This window comes from Loxodonta africana, unplaced genomic scaffold (genome assembly GCF_030014295.1).
Source record: "Loxodonta africana isolate mLoxAfr1 unplaced genomic scaffold, mLoxAfr1.hap2 scaffold_183, whole genome shotgun sequence".
NCBI classification, from domain to species: Eukaryota; Metazoa; Chordata; class Mammalia; order Proboscidea; family Elephantidae; genus Loxodonta; species Loxodonta africana.
In genome coordinates this window covers 368,045-383,835 of record NW_026974927.1, presented here as the reverse complement: position 1 = coordinate 383,835, position 15,791 = coordinate 368,045, and the positions used below count along the sequence as shown (strand labels likewise).

General features: G+C 44.7%; 1 long non-coding RNA gene across 1 annotated transcript in view; it reads right to left on the bottom strand.

Moving 5' to 3' along the window:
• LOC135229301 (uncharacterized) overlaps positions 1 to 15,116 on the bottom strand; it is a 57,235-nt gene extending 42,119 nt beyond the window's left edge. The window contains exon 1 of the long non-coding RNA XR_010320086.1: positions 14,956 to 15,116. This is a non-coding gene — a long non-coding RNA (uncharacterized LOC135229301). The remainder of the gene's footprint in view (positions 1 to 14,955) is intronic.
• Between the last annotated feature and the right edge of the window lie 675 nt (positions 15,117 to 15,791).

Sequence of the window (15,791 nt, the reverse complement as noted above, 5' to 3'; positions counted from 1 at the left end):
TAGAATCTGTAACTTGATATCTTTAATCATTTGAGGAAACTTCTCAGCCATAATCTCAGTTTTTCTGCCTCATTCTTTTTCTTCCTTCTTAAAGTATCTTATGCTGGATATTTTCATTGTATTCTCTGTATCTTATTTGTTTTTATATTATATATATTTTTCCTTTTGTCTATGCCTCTATTTTCTTCCAACATGTCTTCCACTAAATCTCTCTTCAGCATTTGTAATCTGCTGTTATATACATACATTAAGATTTTAACTTCAGCTATAGTTTTCAGTTGACTTTCTAAGTTGATCTGTTTTGTAGTTTCTAGTTTTTTGCCAAATTTCTAAGTCTTGCCTTTATTTCTTTGAACATAATAGAGTTATTTCAGTGTCTTTGTCTGATAGCTCCAATATCTAGTTTTTCTGTGGATCTCATTCTGTTATTTGTTGTTTCTACAGGTTTCACTCTTTTCTTTCTTTTTTAAAAAAATTGTTGATTATATTAGAGAGGCGAGGCCAAGATGGCAGAGTAGTGAGACGCTGCCAGTGATCCCTCTTAGAAAAAAGACCCGAAAAAACAAGTGAAGCAATTATATTTATGACAAGCTAGGAGCCCTGAACATCAAAGGCAAAGTTAGAAAACGGACTCAACGGCAGGGGGAGGGAGAGACTATTCAGAAGTGGAGAGGAGTTACTGGACCTGAATAGCCAGGAACCCTCAGGCACCGTTCCCTGGAGCGAGTGCAGTGGGGCTGGCAGTAGCGTTCCAGAGGCGCTTCACTCAGGGAAAGACAGCAAGTTGCACAGACTACTCACACCTCCAGAACAAGAGAAGAATGGCACTCGCAGCAAAAGCTAATTACTTGTGTTTATTTTACCACGCCCCCAACCCCCAAGCTGGCTTCAGTGGCTGTCAATTTCCCTGGGCCTGAGATAGGCCCCGGTACCACTCTGAGCCATTCTTCCGTCCTTGAAGAAGGTATAAGTTCACAACTGGGGGAAAGGTAATCTGCCAGCTCAATTAAGCTGGGGAGCTCAGGACAGAAGTAGCTCTTGTTCAGGCACAAACGGTCCATGGGCTTTGAATACCTTTCACCCCAGCATGGACCTGTGTGGGCCCATTTCAGGAGAATAGGCCCTTGTTGCCAGACTGCAATGGTTTCAGCTGGACAGTGGAAAGATGGGTGTTTGATGTTTGACACTGCTTTGCCTATTAAACGGCGTCTTCACCTACCCACATCAGGGGCCTAAGGACTGCTGGCTCCACCCACAATACCTGGCCACCTGTGACAGAGCTCCAAGGATAAGTAGTACCGCCCAGAACTTACAACCAAAAGCATTGGGTACCCATCGCCCTTCTGCAGAACCCACCCGTGTGCTCTACAGAACAGGGATGTGCTTTCCTCACAGACACTCAGAGGACAGCTGTCAGACCCCTGCCTTGATCAGAGCCTGACCCCCTACTGCAGCCAGATACTTCTGCCTACACCAATAACCCCTGCCCCTCTAAGACTGTAGGACAGAGCCTGTACCTTACACTTTATGACCAACTACCTGGGCACCTGAGTTGAATCCATACAAGAAAAGTAAATGAACTCCTAGGCTCATATACCTGGTAACAGTGCTAGCCATCTGGTGATAGTACATTAGAGCTTCAAAGGTGAAAATAATCAACCTAGTGCACTCAAGCAGCTTATCTGGGTATACCAAAACTAAACAAAGCAAGAAGCTAGGATACAAAAAGCAAGCATAAAATAAACCAATACAATAACTTATAGATGGCTCAGAGACAACAGTCAATATCAAATCACATAAAGAGGCAGACACGGGGGCAGGACCAAGATGGCTGACTAGGTAGAAGCTTCCGCTTATCCCTCTTGAAACAAAGACTCGAAAAAACAAGTGAACTGATTACATAAAGGACAATCTACAAACCCTGACCATCAAACACAGAACTAAGGAGTTGACCTGAGTGACAGGGGAGTGAAAAGCCACACTGCAGCAGCGACCGCTTCCGGAGCCAGTGTCCCACGCCACAGCCTTGAGCCCTCGCAGTTTCCTGGTGCCAGAGTGGTGGGGCTGATTGTGGCTTACTGAGACAGGGAAGCACGGATGTAGGCCTAACCCTCAGGACCAACCTCGGAGGGGACCCAGGCAGCACACGCAGGCTCCACACAGACGTGGCTGGCAGGGAAATGAAAAACCACGGGGAAGCAGCAACTGGTTTTGGAGCCTGGAGTGCAGCACCCCAGAAAGGAAACCTTGGTGCTGGGCGTTGGACTAAGTGTGGGGGAGCTGATTGCAGCTTCCTGAGATGGTGTGAGCATGGACGCAACCCTAACCCTCTGGGACAGTCTCAGCAGGGATACAGCCAGCACACGCAAGCTACACAATGCTCTGGAATCTCAGAAAAAACAGTCCTCACCAAACAACATAAGTAACTTTGTATATTTTGCCAGGCTACTCTCTTCTATATATCTGATTCCACCCCTCATTGCCCCAGCCAGCTTCATTAAGACTGGAATTCCCTGTGCCAGAGAGTGAAGTGCACTGCTCGATTTTTTTTCTTCTTTCTTTTCTAACCCGTTCTCCTGGCCTGAGAAAAGCACCATTTAGCAATCAAAGAAAAAATCCTTCCCTGACTTCCCTAAACTGCAATTAACAATACAGAATCAGCTCCATCCAGGCATTAAGAGACCCATAGTCTTTGGCTTTCACCCTACAGGTAACTAGGTGGCTATTATAATGCAAAGGCAATTCTGATAGACATCTGACCATAATTGTTTTAGCTCAGCAGTGGAAAGGCAAGTTTTGGAGGTCAGATACCTCTCTACCTATTAAACAGAGACCTCACTGGTCCACACCAGTGAAAAGAGGGCTGAGACTCCACCCACACCACCTAGCCACCTGCTAGAGGGATCTGAGAATAGTGATGTCTACCCTAGCATTGGGTGCCTAAGATACAGCTGCAGAGCTCACCCACCAGAGCACTCTAGAGAATAGAGCCACACCTACCTCACTGACACTTGAAGGAAGGCTGTCAGCATCCTGCCCTCCTCGAAATGTGACCCCCTGCCACTAATAGAAACTGGTGCATACAACCATCACCACTACTCCTCTAAGATAATAGGTGAGAGCCTACACCACACACTAGGTGACCAGCTATCAGGACACCTGAGCTGATTCTATTCAAGAATAGTGAATGGACTCATACACTTACATACCTGGGAACAGCTCAGGCAAGCTGGTAACAGGACGTAAGTGATTCAAAAGCTACAGCAATCACGATACCACAATCTAGTAGCCCATCTGGGTGTATTGTAACAAAACAAAACAAGAAGATAAGACTCAGTGAGCAAATATAAAAGAAAATATTACAATAGCTTATAGATGGCTCAGAGACAGCAGTCAACATCAAATCACATGAAGAAGCAGACCATGATTGCTTCTACAAACCCCCAAATCAAAGAATCAAAATCATTCCCGGATGTAGATACATTCCTAGAATTGCCAAATGTAGAATATAAAAAAATTGTATACAGAATGCCTCAAGACATCAGGAATGACCTCACAAATGAAATAAGGCAATCTACAGAAAAAGCCAAGGTATACACGGATAAAGCAGTTGAAGAAATCCAAAAGATTATTCAAGAACATAGTGAAAAAATTAATAAGCTGTAAGAATCCATAGAGAGATAGCATTCAGAAATCCAAAATATTAACAATAAAGTCACAGAATCAGACAACTCAATAGGAAGTCAGAGGAGCAGACTCGAGGAACTGGAATGCAGAGTGGGGGAGCTGGAGGATAAGGCAATTGACACAAATATAGTTGAAGAAAAATCAAATAGAATTTAAAACTATGAAGAAACCCTAAGAATCATGGGGGACTCTATCAAGAATAACTTGCGTGTGATTGGAGTTCCGGAAGAGGGAGGGATAACCGAAAATACACAGAGAATAGTGGAAGATCTGATGGCAGAAAAATTCCCTGGCATCGTGAAAGATGAAAAGGTATCTACCCAAGATGTTCATCGAACCTCATACAAGATAGATCCCAAAAGAAAATCACCAAGACATATCCTCAAACCTGCCAAAACCAAAGATAAAGAGAAAATTTTAAAAGCACCCAGGCATAAACGAAAAGTTACCTACAAAGGAGAATCAATAAGTTTGCACTACTCGGCAGAAACCATGCAGCCAAGAAGGCAATGGGATGACGTATATAGAGCACTCAAAGAGGAAAAACTCTCAGCCAAGAATCATACATCCGGCAAAACTCTAAAACATGAAGGTGAAATTAAGATATTTACAGATAAACACAAGCTTAGAGAATTTGCAAAAAACGAACCAAAACTGCAAGAATTACTAAAGGAAATTCTTTGGTCAGAAAATCAATAATATCAGATACCAACACAAGGTCACAGAACAAAACATCCTGATATCAACTCAGATAGGGAAATCACAAAAACAAAATAAGATTAATTAAAAAAAAATTACTCAAAACAGGGAATCATTGATGTCATTATGTAAAAGATTACAACAGACAAAAAAGAGGGACTAAATACAGGAGACATAGATCTTACATATGTAGAGGAAACCAAGGTGATATAGGGTGAAACAAGTTAGGTTTTTACTTAGTCAAACTGGGGTAAATATTAAGGTAACCACAATGAGGTCTAACAATTCCATACTTCAAAATAAAAACCAAGATAAACATAACGACTCAGCAAAATAAATTCAACTACTATAAAAAGGAGGAACACACATTCTACAAAGAAAAACTCAGCGCAAAAAAGTAAATGGAAAAATGAAATTGTCAAAAACAGGCATCAAAATGACAGCACTAAACTCATAAAAAAAAAAAACTCATACTTATCTAAAATTACACTTAATGTAAATGGACTAAATTCACCAATAAAGAGACAGAAAGTTGCAGACTGGATAAAAAAACACGATCAGTCTGTATGCTGCATAAAAGAGACACACCTTAGACTTAGAGACACAAATAAACTACAACTGAAAGGATGGATAAAAATATATCAAGCAAACAACAATCAAGAAAGAGCAGGAGAGGCAATATTAATTTCCTACAAAATAGACTTTAAAGTTAAATCCACCACAAAGGATAAAGAAGGACACTACATAATGATTAAAGGGACAATTTACCAGGAAGATACAACCATATTAAATATTTATGCACCCAATGACAGGGCCACAACATTAATAAAACAAACGTTAACAGAATTAAAAAGTGAGATAGACACCTCCACAATTATAGTAGGAGACTTCAACACAACACTCTCGGTGAAGGGTAGGAAATGCAGTTAGAAGCTCAATAGAGACACAGAAGATCTAATTGCTACAATTAAACAACTTCACTTCATAGACTTATACACAACACTCCACCCAACAGCTGCAAACTATAATTTCTTTTCTAGTGCACATGAAACATTCTCTAGGATAGATCACATATTAGGTCATAAAACAAGCCTTTGCAGAACCCAAAACATTGAAATATTACAAAACATCTTCTCTGAATGAAAGACCATAAAAGTAAAAATCAATAACAGAAAAACCAGGGAAAAGAAATCAAATGCTTGGAACTGCACAATACCCTGCTCAAAAAAGACTGGGTTATGGAAGACCTTAAGGAGGGAATAAAGAAATTCACAGAATTCAACAAGACTGAAAACACTTCCTATGAAAACCTTTGGGACATGGTGAAAGCAGTGCTCAGAGGTCAATTTATATCAATAAAGGCACACATATTAAAGAAGAGCCAAAATGAAAGAACCGTCCCTACAACTTGAACAAACACAAAGAGAGCAACAAAAGAAACTGTCAGGCACCAGAAGAAAGCAAAAAATAAAAACTACAGCAAAATTAAATGAATTAGAGAATAGAAAAACAATTGAAAGAGTTAACAAGGCCAAAAACTGCTTCTTGGAAAAAATTAACAAATTTGATAAACCACTGGCCAGACTGACTAAAGAAATACAGGAAAAGAAACCAATAACCCGAATAAGAAATGGGACGGGCCATATCACAACAGATCCAACTGAAATTAAAACAATCATATCAAATTACTACAAAAAATTGTACTCTAGCAAATTTGAAAACCTAGAAAAAATGGATGAATTCCTAGAAACACACTGCCTACCTAAACTAACACACACTGAAGTAGAACAACTAAATAGACCGATAACAAAAAAAGAGATTGAAAAGGTAATCAAAACACTCCCAACAAAAAAAAGCTCTGGACCTGACGGCTTCACTGCAAAGTTCTACCAAACTTTCAGGGAAGACTTACCACTACTACTGAAGGTATTTCAAAGCATAGAAAAGGACAGAATACTACCTAACTCCTTCTATGAAGCCAGCATAACCCTGATACCAAAACCAGCTAAAGGCAACACAAAAAAAGAAAATTACAGACCTATATCCCTCATGAACATAGATGCAAAAATCCTCAACAAAATTCGAGCCAGTAGAATTCAACAACATATCAAAAAAATAATCCACCATAACCAAGTAGGATTTATACCAGGTATGCAAGGTTGGTTCAATATTAGAAAAACAATTGATGTAATCCACCACATAAAAAAAAGACAAGAACCACGTAATTTTATCAATTGATGCAGAAAAGGCATTGGACAAAGTCCAACACCCACTCATGATAAAAACTCTCAGCAAAATAGGAATAGAAGGAAAATTCCTCAACATAATAAAGGGTATTGATACAAAGCCAATACCCAGCATCATCCTAAATGGAGAGAGCCTGAAAGCATTTCCCTTGAGAACGGGAAACAGACAAGGATCCCCTTTATCACTGCTCTTATTCAGCATTGTGCTAGAGGTCCTAGCCAGAGCAACTGGGCTAGACAAAGAAATAAAGGGCATCCAGATTGGTAAGGAAGAAATAAAATTATCTCTATTTCCAAAGACATTATCTTATACACAGAAAACCCTGAGGAATCCTCAAGAAAACTAATAGAAGGGTTCAGCAAAGTTTCAGATTACAATACAAACACACAAAATCAGTTGGATTCCTCTATATCAACAAAGAGAACATTGAAGAGGAAATCATCAAATGAATACCATTCACAGCAGCCCCCAAGAAGATAAAATACTTAGGAATAAACCTTACCAAAAATGTAAAAGAGCTATACCAAGAAAACTACAAGGTACTACTGCAAAAAAACCAAAAGGGACCTACGTAATTGGAAAAACATATCTTGCTCGTGGATAGGAAGACAACATTGTAAAATTGTCCATTCTATCAAAAGCCATCTATAGATACAATGCACTTCCGATCCAAATTCCAATGACATTTTTTAAACAGATGGAGAAACAAATCACCAACTTCATATGGAAGGGAAAGAAGTCGCGGATAAGTAAAGCATTACTAAAAAAGAACAAAGTGGGAGGACTCACTCTGCCTGATATTAGAACCAATTATACCGCCACAGTAGTCAAAACAGCCTGATACTGGTACAACAACAGACACGTAGACCAATGGAACAATATTGAGAATCCAGATATAAATCCATCCACATATGAGCAGCTGATATTTGACAAAGGCCCAGTGTCAGTTAATTGGGGAAAAGACAGTCTTTTTAACAAAAGGTGCTGGCGTAACTGTATATCCATCTGCAAAAAATGGAACAGGACCCATACCAGGACCCATACCACACACCATGCACAAAAACTAACTCCAGATGGATCAAAGACCTAAACATAAAATCTAAAACGATAAAGATCATGGAAGAAAAAATAGGGACAACATTAGGAGACCTAATACATGGCATAAACAGAATACAAAACATTACTAAAAATGACGAAGAGAAACCAGATAACTGGGAGCTCCTAAAAATCAAACACCTATGCTCATCTAAAGACTTCACCAAAAGAGTATAAAGACCACCTACAGACTGGGAATAAGTTTTCAGCTAAGACATCTCCCCCTGGCACCTGATCTCTAAAATCTACACGACTCTGCTAAAACTCAACCACAAAAAGACAAACAACCCAATTAAAAAATGGGCAAAGGATATGAACAGGCACTTCACTAAAGAAGACATTCAGGCGGCTAACAGATATATGAGGAAATGCTCTCGATCATTAGCCATTAGAGAAACGCAAATCAAAACTACAATGAGATTCCATCTCACTCCAACGAGGCTGGCATTAATCCAAAACACACAAAATAATAAATGTTGGAGAGGCTGTGGAGAGACTGGAACACTTATACACTGCTGGTGGGAATGTAAAATGGTATACAACCACTTTGGAAATCAATTTGGCGCTTCCTTAAAAAGCTAGAAATAGAACTACCATACAACCCAGCAATCCCACTCCTCAGAATATATCCTAGAGAAATAAGAGCCTTTACACAAATAGATATATGCACATCTATGTTTATTGCAGCACTGTTTACAATAGCAAAAAGATGGAAGCAACCAAGGTGCCCATCAATGGATGAATGGATAAATTATAGTATATTCACACAATGGAATACTACACTTCGATAAAGAACAGTGACGAATCTGTGAAATACTTCATAACATGGAGAAACCTGGAAGGCATTATGCTGAGTGAAATTAGTTGCAAAAGGTCAAATAGTGTATAAGACCACTATTATAAGATCTTGAGAAATAGTTTAAACTGAGAAGAACATATTCCTTTGTTGTTATGAGGGGGGGCGTGAGGGAGGGTAGGAGAGGGGTATTTACTAAAGAGATAGACAAGAGCTACTATGGGTGAATGGAAGGACAACAAGAGATAGACAAGAGCTACTATGGGTGAATGGAAGGACAACACTCAACACAGTGGAGGTCAGCACAACTGGACTAAACCAAAGCAGTTTCCTGAATGAACTGAACGCTTCAAAGGTCAGCAAAGCAGGGGCAGATGTTTGGGAACCATGTTTTCAGGGGACATCTAAGTCAACTGGCATAATAAAATCTATTAAGAAAACATTCTGCATCCCACTTTGAAATGTGGCGTCTGGGGTCTTAAATGCTAACAAGCGGCCATCTCAGATGCATCGATGATTCTCAACCCACCCGGATCAAGGGAGAATGCAGAACACCAAGAACATAAGATAATAACGAGCCCAAGAGACAGAAAGGACTACATGAACTACAGACTACATCATCCTGAGACCAGAAGAGCTAGATAGTGCTGGGCCACAACCAATGACTGCCCTGACAGGGAACATAACAGAGATCCCTTGAGGGAGCAGGAGAACAGTGGGATGCAGACCCCAAATTCTCATAAAAAGACCAGACTTAATGGTCTGACTGAGACTGGAAGGACTCTAGTGATCATGGCCCCCACACCTTCCGTTTACCCACTATGGGAACCATCCCCAAAGCCAGTTCATCAGACATGGATTGGACTAGACAATGGGTTGGAGAGGGATGCTGGTGAGGCGTGAGCTACTTGGTTTGGGTGGACACTTGAGACAATCTTGGCATCTCCTGCCTGGAAGCGAGATGGGTGGGTAGAGGGGCTTAGAAACTGGCAAAATGGTCACGAAAAGAAAGAGTGGAAGGAGGGAGTGGGCTCTCCCATTGGGGGGAAAGTAATTGGGAATATGTAAGAAGTTGTGTATAAGTTTTCATGTGAGAGACTGGCTTGATTTGTAAACTCTCACGTAAAACACAACAAAAATTATTAAAATAAAAAAAAAAGAAGCTGACCCATGATTGCTTCAACAAGCTCTCAGAACAAAGACTCAAGGAATCTTCTGGATGAAGGTGCAATCCTGGAATTACCAGATGCAGAATACAAAAGATTAATATACAGAACTCTCAAAGACATCAGGAAGGAAATGAGGCAAAATGCAGAACAAGCCATGGAACACACAGATAAAGCAGCTGAAGAAATTAAAAAGGTTACTCAAGAACATAATAAAAATTTAATAGGCAGCAAGAAACCATAGAGAGACTGCAATCAGAAATTCAGAAGATAAACAATAAAATTACAGAGTTAGAAAACTCAACTGAAAGTAAGAAGAGCACAATTGAAGAACTGGAAGGCAGAATTACTGAGATTGAAGATAAAACACTTGGGACCAATATATTTGAAAAGAAACCAGATAAAAGAATTTAAAAAATGAAGAAATCCAAAGAATCATGTGGGACTTTATCAAGAGAAATAAGTATGAGTGATTGGAGTACCAGAACAGGGAGGGCTAACAGAAAATACAGAGGGAACTGTTGAAGATTTGTTGGCAAAAAACTTCCCTGATATCATGAAAGATGCTCATCGAATTCCACATACGGTAGATCTCAAAAGAAAGTGACCAAGACATATAATAATCAAACTTGCCAAAATCAAATATAAAGAGAATTTTAAGAGAGGCTAGGGATAAAAGAAGTCACCAACAAAGGAAAGTAAATAATAATAAACTTGGACTACTCAGCAGAAATCATGCTGGCAAGAAGGCAATGGGATGACTTATACAAAATATTGAAGGAAAAAAATTGCCATCCAGGAATCAAACCATAACCCTGGCCCTCTGGCCCTCTGGCCCTATGGCCTTAGCCCTCTAACTCTAGCCCCTAAGCCCTGAGCCCCAAAGCCCCTAAGACCCTAAGCCCTTAGGTCCTAACCACCAAGGCCCTAAACTCTAACCCTAACCCAAACTGTAACCATATACCCTAAACCCTACAATCTAAACACCTACACCCCAAAACACTACACACAAAAACCATACACACTAAACCCTATACTCGAAGCCCCAAACCCTAAACCCAAACCTCAAGCCCCAAAGCCCAAACCCAAAACCTAACCGTAAGCCCTAAACCCTAACACCTAACCCTAAACCCTAACCACCCTAACCTTAACGACCCTAACCCTAACTACTCTAGCCCTAACCCTCAAACCCTAACCCTCTAAGGCTAACCTGAAACCCTAACCCTCTAACTCAACCTCCAACCCTCAAACCCAACCCCAAACACTAAACCTCAAATCCCTAGCCCTAAACCTAAGAATGAGCCTAAGCCTAACCCTAACACAACCCTAAACCCTAAACCATAACACTTAAAACCCTAACACCCTTAGCCCTAACACATTTAACCCTAACATCCTAAATGCCAAAACCCTAAACACTAACACCCTTAACCCCAACCACTAACCCCTAAACCCTAACTTAAAGCCTAAGTCATCTAACCCTCTAACCCTAATACCCTAACTCTAAACCCTAAAACCTAAACCCTAACCCCAGCCCCCAGCCCTAACCCTCACTCTAAGCCTTAAACCCTAAACCCTAAGTCCTAAAACCCTAAACTCTAAGCCCTAAGCCCTAAACCTAACCCTCTAACCCTAAACCCCAAAACCTTACCCCAAACCCATCCCAAACCCCTAAACCTGAACCCCTAAACCCTAGCCCTAACCCGTAACCCTAAACCTCTAAACTATACCTCTAACCCTAACCACAACACCAACCCCAACCTCTGAACCCCGAAACCCTAACCCCCAACCCTAAGCCTCTGAACCCTAAGCCTAAACCCTCTAACCCTAAACCCTAACCTTCACCCCCTCACATCCTCACCTTCTCACTCCCTCACTCTATAATCTTCTCAACCTCTAACCCCCTCACCCTCTAACCCCTCACCCTGACTCCCTCAATCTCTAACCCCCAAACTCTAAACCCCAACCCTCTAACACCCACCCTCTAACCCCAACCCTCTAACCCCAAACCACAAATCCCAAACAAACCCAACCCCAAGCCTAAACCTAAACCCCTAAAACCTAACCCAAACCCTAATGACTAAACCCCAAAACCCTAAACCCCCAAAACCCTAAACCCCAAACTGCAACCCCTAACACCTAACCTGTAACTCCGAACTCTAACCTCAAACCCTAAACCTAACACCTACCCCCATCCCAAAAACCCTAACCAAAAAACCCAGCCCTAAACTCTAACCCCCAAACCCCAACCCCTAACCCCAAACCCTAACGACCCTAACTCTAACAACCCTAACCCTAACATCCCTAACCCCAAACCCTAACCCTTTTTGTTAGCAGCAGTAGCACTTAACCACTAGCCACCAGGGTTTCCATGAGCAGTCACAGGAATAGACATATGCACACCCGTGTTCACTGCAACATTATTCACAGTAGCAAAAAGATGGAAACAACCTAAGTGCTCATCCACAGAGGAACGGATAAACAAACTATGGTACATACACACAGTGGAACACTACACGACAATAAAGACCAATGATGAATCTCCGAAACATCTCACGCCATGGATGAATCTGGAGCGCATCATACTAAGTCAGTCACAAAACGACATATACAGTAAGAGACCACTATCATAAAAACTCATGAAAACATTTACGCACAGGAACAATCCTTGATGTTCACCAGGGAGACGAAGAGCGGGTAGAGAAAAGCTAACTAAACAATAACCAAAAAAACCAAACCCACTGCCGTCGAGTCGATTCCAGCTCATAGCGACCATACAGGACAGATTAGAACTGCCCTATAGAGTTTCCAAGGAGCGCCTGGTGGATTTGAACTGCAGGCCTTTGGTTAGCACCGGTGGCTCTTAACCACTACGCCATCAGGGTTTCCAACCAAACGACAGATATGTGGTAACTCTGGTGAAGGAAGAGACAGTACACAAGACTGGGAAATCAACCTCAGCCTCACCCTAACCCTAACCATAACCCTAAACCTCTTGTGCCCTAGCCTAGTAACCCCAACCCCCAACCACCTAAAACCTATACCCCTAAACCTAACTCCCAAACCTCTAACCCCCCAACCTGAACCCCTAACACCAAACCCTAACCCCTAACCCTAATCCTCTAACCCTTCTGCATCTCTGGGCCTCTCGACTCTCCGTCTATTTTCTTCCTCCAAATCCTACTAACACTCAGTGGAATTTTGAAGTTTCAGCTGTGCTTTGCTTCTTGTTGTCTCCACCGGTCCCATCAAGGCACTGCATCATTTGCTCTGCTTCACTATTCAGTTCCAAAACCATGGCTTAGAATCGCCTGACACTGAACTTCAGCGATTCGGTGCAAGGCCGCGAGAGGGCGCGCGCACCGCCGGTTCCGTTCTGCCCACCAGACCCTCTGAGCATGGGAACCTCCTGGACCTAAGCCGGGACTGACCTGGGTACTGCTCCAGTGGCGATAGCAGAAGCTTTTCTTCCCAAGGGACCCAACGCCCCAGGGCGCTCTCTCAATACTCCCATTAATGCTGTTACTATCCTAACCCACTCCTTCTGCGCGACCTAGTGGGTCCTCGACCAGGCCCAGCCTTCACGACCCGCACCCCCCCGCCGTGGTCACGTAGAGGAACCTGCAGGGCTGCATCCTCCCCGCCCAAGCTCTGCCCCTCCATACCCTGATGCCCTGCAGGCCTCTACTAGGTCCCCGCCCAGAGGAGAGTTGTCGCCCTGCACGGGGTGGGGGGACACGAGTGAACAATCGGAAACCACACCCCAGGCACGAAGCCCACTGCCCATATTGAGATCATGTGAGCAGGGCTGCCCCGCCCACTGGAGCCTGCACGACATCACTCACGTTTGTCAGCTTCTCACCGCCCTCTGGGCTCAGGGTCCCAGAGCAGCCAATCCCCCCGGGGCGGGGGAGGTCGCCCGTCCGCAGGGGCTGGAAGATCGGGTTGGCGCCCATGGCCGGAGCACTTAAAACCCTTATAAACCCTCATAAAAGGCCAGCTCCAGACCTTCAAGTGTCAGCCCGAGAGACACCTAATCTCCTCCAACCTAAAAAAAAAAAAAACACACCCGTTGCCCTCGAGTCAATTCTGACTCATAGCGACCCTATAGGACAGAGTAGAACTGCCCCACAGAGTTTCCAAGGAGCGCCTGGTGGATTCAAACTGCCAACCTTTTGGCTAGCAGCCTTAGCACTTAACCACTACACCACCAGGGTAACCCACGAACCCACTGCCACTAGGGTAGAGGCTCCAAATCCCGCCAGTGTGAGGAACCCTCAAATCCCCTCAGCACCAGAGACCGCGTCCACAGCGACCGGTACACAGCGCTGCACAAATGTTTAAGTTAACAAATGACCTGGTTGCTCAGGACCCCTTCCTGCTACCCCCACCCCGCCACCCAGAGGGGGAGCGGGACCCGGCATCCACACTGTTAACAGACACTGAATCGCTGCATCCACAAGGAGTAGGATCCCCGCGCTGCTCCACAGATTCCCAGGACCCCTTCCTTTCCCGGTGGGGCCGCGCCGACGCCCCAGCCCCGAGAGTAGACCAGCTGGGCGCGGGCGAGGGCGCGGGGTGCCTCAGCCTCCCAGGCACAGCGCCCAAAACAGTAAGGGGCAGCATGGCCTTGGGCGGGGGATCCCTCTCTCCCCGTCCCTGGCACCCTACGGAGTCTGGTGGGGGTGGGAGGAGGAATGGGGGCGAGTGCCCCGCCCTCAGTCTGGAGTCTCACCCGCCCGGGTGAACTCTGGGCCTTGGTTTCCCCCCTGGCACAGGGAGCAGGTGGGGGGCGGGGGGGGCAGGCGCCCATCCCCCAGCTTGGCCCGCAAACCTGCCCCGGGCAGAGTAGGGACCTTGGTGCAGCCCTGGACACGGACTTTCTCCCCAAGCCCTTCAAGCCCCCAGGCCCGAGGGCACTCCGCAGCTGGATCCCGCGGCTGGAACCCCCCCCCGCAAATCCATGGGGATGCAAATTTCGCAGACCAGCTGCGTCTCCCGGGCCAGAGGCTCCCTCTCGCAGCCCCTAGAGTGGCTGCGTCCACCCGGCCCCACGCCGCGTCCGCTCCTGGGGATCACTTGGGACGGGGTACGCTGGAGGGGGCGATGCAAGCTGCTAACCCAACGTCCGGACTCTCCAACCTCTGGAGGCCACGGGATGCTGGGACTGGGACCCGCCCTCCTGGCGCCTTCCCTCCACACCTTCGAGGGGCCAGGCTTGTTCAGTCTGGGAGCGGGCCCCTCCGTCCAGCTGCCGGAGTTTCATACCTTTCAGAAAACACGGCACGGAAAGCAGCACGAACAGCATCCTCTCTAAGGCGCGCCATCCGGCCCGGACCCCTCACCACCCGTCCCAGCGCTTCCGGGAGTAACTGGCTGGACGGCGAGGAACATGGCTGCCGGCCCCCCCCAGCGGCCTGGGTGTGGGGCGGGCGTGGGGGGGTTGGGCCTCCAGAGAGGAGGGCGGGGTCTAGAAGCAAGGACAACGCCAAAGTGTGCGGGGTGAGGAGACGGGAGACGTCAGGAGAGGGCCCTCTCGCGTGCAGAGTTAAGTATTGGAGGTGCAACGGTTAAGTGCTTGGCTAACTGAAAGGTGGGCCGTTGGAACCCACCAGCTCAGGGGTTGAAAAGATCTGGAGATGGGCTCCCATAAAGATTCTAACCAAACAAAATCCAAACCAGTTGCTGTTGAATCAATTCTGACTCATAGTGACCCTATAGGGCAGAGCAGAACTGCCCCACAGGGTTTCTAAGACTATAAGTCTTTACAGAAGCAGACTGCCATGTCTTTCTGCAAAGAACCAACTGGTAGATTCGAACTGTCCACCCTTTGGTTAGCAGCCGAGCTCTTAACCACGGGGCCACCAGGGCTGTGCCATAAAGACTGCAACCTAGGAAACCTTGTGAGGCAGTTCTAAGTTGTCGTACAGGGTTGATATGAGTCAGAATCTCTTGATGGCACACAACCATGATTGTACTAAGAAAAATTCCTCCAAGCAGCTGTCTACATGACCCCTGAAGCACACATGCATGCACGCTATCAAAGCAGTGCGGCCAAAGACAGGAAATTGGAATAGAGACATTATAGAGTGGACAGTGAAAAG